This window comes from Buceros rhinoceros, unplaced genomic scaffold, assembly GCF_000710305.1.
Source record: "Buceros rhinoceros silvestris isolate BGI_N320 unplaced genomic scaffold, ASM71030v1 scaffold10514, whole genome shotgun sequence".
NCBI classification, from domain to species: Eukaryota; Metazoa; Chordata; class Aves; order Bucerotiformes; family Bucerotidae; genus Buceros; species Buceros rhinoceros.
In genome coordinates this window covers 37482-41829 of record NW_010408795.1, presented here as the reverse complement: position 1 = coordinate 41829, position 4348 = coordinate 37482, and positions in this window count along the sequence as shown.

The window sequence follows — 4348 nt, the reverse complement described above, 5'->3', positions numbered from 1 at the left end:
CCTGCTGGTTTGCAAGTGCCTGTGCCCAGGGGCTGTCAGTGAGGCACAGCAGCCTGGTGCTGAGCACCTGTGGTTTCTGAATCATTTCCTTTTCCAGTCACATTCTGAGTTTGCTAAATGTGTGGCAGCCGTGTTGCTGTTTTCTCCCAGTCTGAATGTTAACGGGCCCTGCTGGAGGTTTTACTGTAATGTAACTTTCTTCAGATTTTTGGTTGTTATTTACTCTCGCAAGCAGTTGAAGAAAGTTTCTAAATGGAAAGCCTAAAAATCTAATTGCTTTGTATGCCTAGTATGGAAAAGGCCAGTGCTGGTTGTCAGTGTAGAACAAAATCAGACATTGCTGAATTCTTCACACAAGTTCCTTGCCTTAGTGCTTGGTGCTGTCTTGCAATCGTTTCTGTACCAGTTCGAGCTGATTTCTTGAGGCAGCCGCATCCCACCTCGGTGTCTGGTTTTTGAGGCCCACAGTGAGGGGCTCTGACTGGGAGGGGTCAGCATGCAGGCTGGACAGCAAAGAGGGTTAAACAATATTCAGCTGGCCTTGGTTCCAGAGCGCGGACACAGTAAGACCCAAAATAATGAACTGGGTCAGAGAGTGCTGGGAGGAGCAGTTCCCCTGATTGTCCATTGAATACAGTTGCAACTAGTTGAAGTTGGCCCCTATTCACCACCAGAAAGGCACTTCCTAGCCCAAGCCTTTTTGAATGCTACAGGAAGTAAAAAAAAATTCTATTACTATCTAAACGCTCACGATAACAGGAGCTAGGGTTTAATTTTACAGGATTTTTTCCTCTTTGAGAAAATTCTGTGAGAAGATATTGTCCTCCTTGTCACACAGAGTTGTGAAGGGCAGGGCGGGGGCTATATATTGAAGAAAACTCTGAAAATGAAACAGCTTACCTCTGGGGAAAAAGAAAAGAGAGAACACCAAAATACTTCTCTTAAAACCTAACTTAGTAAAGCAGAGAAGCCATTCTTCATCCAAGAATGTTAACAAGTGTTGGATTTCACATGCTCAACATAATGGAAACTTTACTTTCTTCCTCTTCATCCTTCTGCTGTTTGCTCGGGGATTTTGTGCGGCAAACCGCTGATGCAAATTCAGGCTATAGTGCAATGACTTCTCTGGGGGCTTGTGTTTCTAAGATCTCTTTCCGACTAGGAAGGTACTAGGTTTGATTCACCTTCTTGGGCATGTGTATGTGATTCACTCCGTTGCTTTCATTCATAATACAGGGCAGGCAGGCATCACTGTCTTTCCATGCCCAGGCAGGCAAAGTGTCTTAGAGCTCTCTTTAAACAGAGATGGACCTCGGATCAGCTTTTCAGCACTGTATTGATTGTACATTTTAGTGCCTGACACAAGCACCTAATCAGACACAGCATAAACTTTACAGTCGTATCATCCATAGAGTGGAGGGCTTGGAACAGGATCATTCTTTTAGGCATTTTTTTTCCAGTATGGAGGTTGTGCCCACTCTGTTTCCATCTCCCATGAAGGACTGATTTACAATCTAGTGTTTGCTCAGGTCAGATTTTTAAAAGGTAGGGTAGTGACCTGTATGTGCTTTGTACAGTTCACGTTTGTTTGGGGGAATCCTGCCCTGAGATACAGTGCATGTTTTTTCTTGGTTTCAAAGAACAACAAAGGCCTCCCTTGAAGCACAGAATGGCACCATTCTCCATGGAAAGTTGCTAATCCTGCTGTCACGGTGAGCCTACAAAGTTCCACTGAATTTGAACCAGCATATGTGAAAACATTTGGACCTGTGGATTAGCATTAAAATTCCATTTCTGTCTCTGTCAAAGTTTTAAGGTAAACCTTAACTTTTCCATTGACTTTCAGGTGAGCAGCCTTCAGGCTTTTATACCAGCTTCAAATCCTGGGCTAAACTATGATCCGCTGCAAACGGAGACACCAGCTCGCGTCTCCGTTCAGTGGCGACAGCACATAGTGATTTTTGTATTGATGGGAATCCAAAATTCAACAAGCCAGCAATAAGACTGCTGAGGTGCTGAAAACATTTCCGATTTTATTTACTCGTCACTGAAAGCAGGGTGGGAGCTTGGATTAATTGCTTGCTCTGGAGCATACGGTGAAGCAGAGCACAGGTCAATCCCTGCCCTGAGCACGCAGCAGTGTACGATCCTGACGTGCGTGTGATTTACAGCAGAACGCCACAGCTCGGAAGTGCAGGTTGCTCTCAGAAAGCAGGTTTGGTGTTCTGAGCGAGCACCGCTAGAGGTGTCATTTTCCAGGCGATGTGAATGCTTGATGAGCTTTCTCGGGGGCAGATAGTTTTCATGCAAGCTTGTAGCGCAAGATGGGCATTCACAGATGATATTGTCAGAAAAGTCCTTAGTTAAGTGTAATGTGATTAAAAAGAGTATTTGCTCTTTGCCATCATTTACCCTTGCCAACATATTTTCAAAGACCTGCGCACCTGCTATAGCGTGGTGAGAAACACCCCCCAGCAACTGCTTTGATCTCACAAAGTTTAGGTTTGATGGAAACAGACTTTCTTTCTATTTCATGGTGCAGCAACAGACTTTTGGTGGAATGAGTTTAGAGCTAAGCCGTGTTTGGTGAGCCATGACTGGACACTGCTGAAAAAGTCCAGCAGAGAATTTGGGCATATAGTTCTAATTTTCCAAGTCATCTTAGGTGAATAGCGATTCTGGTTCTGTAGGTGTTTGTATTTATCTTTGAGTTTGCCTAGATCACATCCATTTCATGTGCTTGAATTTATTATCTATATTAGTCTTACTTATTCTTTCAGGAGTATGGATGAGACAATGAGGTTTATTTTTTACAGCTGGGGTTTTTTGTCACAAAGGATGGTTAAGGGGCAAGAAAATTTATCAGCTGTGTTTCAGACTGAGAATACCTGTATGTTTATCCAGGCACTTTGGGATCCATGTTTATGAGACTATTGCAAAGTTCAGAAAGCTCTCTTGTGTAGCGTGCAAGCGGGAGCAGAAAGATCCTTTATGTGAAAAAGTCTCACAAATTGTGAAAACAAGCATTTCTTTAATGTTTTTGGCTCGATCACTGCATAAAAAGTTTTTAACTAACTTTTCAGATGGTTGAGCTGCTTAAGACTCAGAATGGACCCTTTGTGCTTCCTGTCCCAATTAGGAATTAATTTTTAATTATATCAGCTGAACATTTTTTATTATGGGCACTTGTATTAGCCTGAGGCCCCTGGTTATTCTTTTGACCATGAATGGCACTCGTTAGTGTGCTAATGTCTGTCCTATAACATTCTACTGCATTAGTTCTGTCTTCATTATCTGAGTATGTTAAATAAGTGTTTGTGAGAAACCTGGTGTAACGTTGATTAAAACCTGATGTGAGTTTACTTTTCTCAATCATTTAGACATATTTCAGGAGTACTAAAATACCACTTACTGGATAGTTTCTTACTTAGTGCTTTCATTTGCTGGTAAAGATTTTCACTCACATTAAGAACATTTTGCAGCTCTGGAAAGTGGGCCGTCAGCTTGAATGATAGCCCTGATAAACTAAGAATGTTACTCCCAGAGCTGAAAAATGGTAGGTATTGCCTTTGAAGTAGTCTTTGACATGGAAATGCGAAAAGTGTACTTTTGTTTAGATTTGGACAAATAGCTCGGTGAAGCCAGGTCTCCACACAGGCCCCTGTGCTTGGTACGGAAAGAACTTCTATTGATTTCACTAAGACTTTATCTGGCAGAATCTGGCCCTGAACGCTTTTTGTCTTCAGTCCAACCAAGTTGAAGTCAAAGAGCTGCTGACAATAGGAAGACTTCTTGGTGTGTAAGATGTGAAAAAGTGCTATGACTCAACTGAAACAAACAACAAGGTTATTGTCTGGGATCCGTTGCCAAAGCAGCACTTACTGTATGTGCAGGTGGAAATTGCAGTGTATGTTTTGAAATGCAGTTTATTAAAGTTACTTCCTCTTTATGTTCCGTTTGTCTCCTCTGAGTTCTGGATTCAGGCCTTTGAGCTTCCACTGCCAGAGAGGATGATACCAAGAGCAGAGCAGAGCACTGCCACTCATGAATCCACCACATTTCCTTCTGGGTGCTAGGCAGAGGAGAAGGTGAAACATAAATGTACACTGGATGCTTGCAGTGTAGACCTTGGGAAAAGAATGGAAAAGGTCTAAGTGTTCAGCAAGTCTCTGGAATTTATACCCTTTTCAGTTTTTTCAAGCAACTGAATCCCTGGAGATTCACTGGAGTCTTGCCCACGGTTGTGGGCCTGCAGAGCCTGGGTACTGGGGAAGCTCAGCTGTGGCAGCTGGGGGAATGGAGGGGAGGTTTTCAGTGGCTGGGGGGGGGGGGGGGGGGAGGGTGGGGG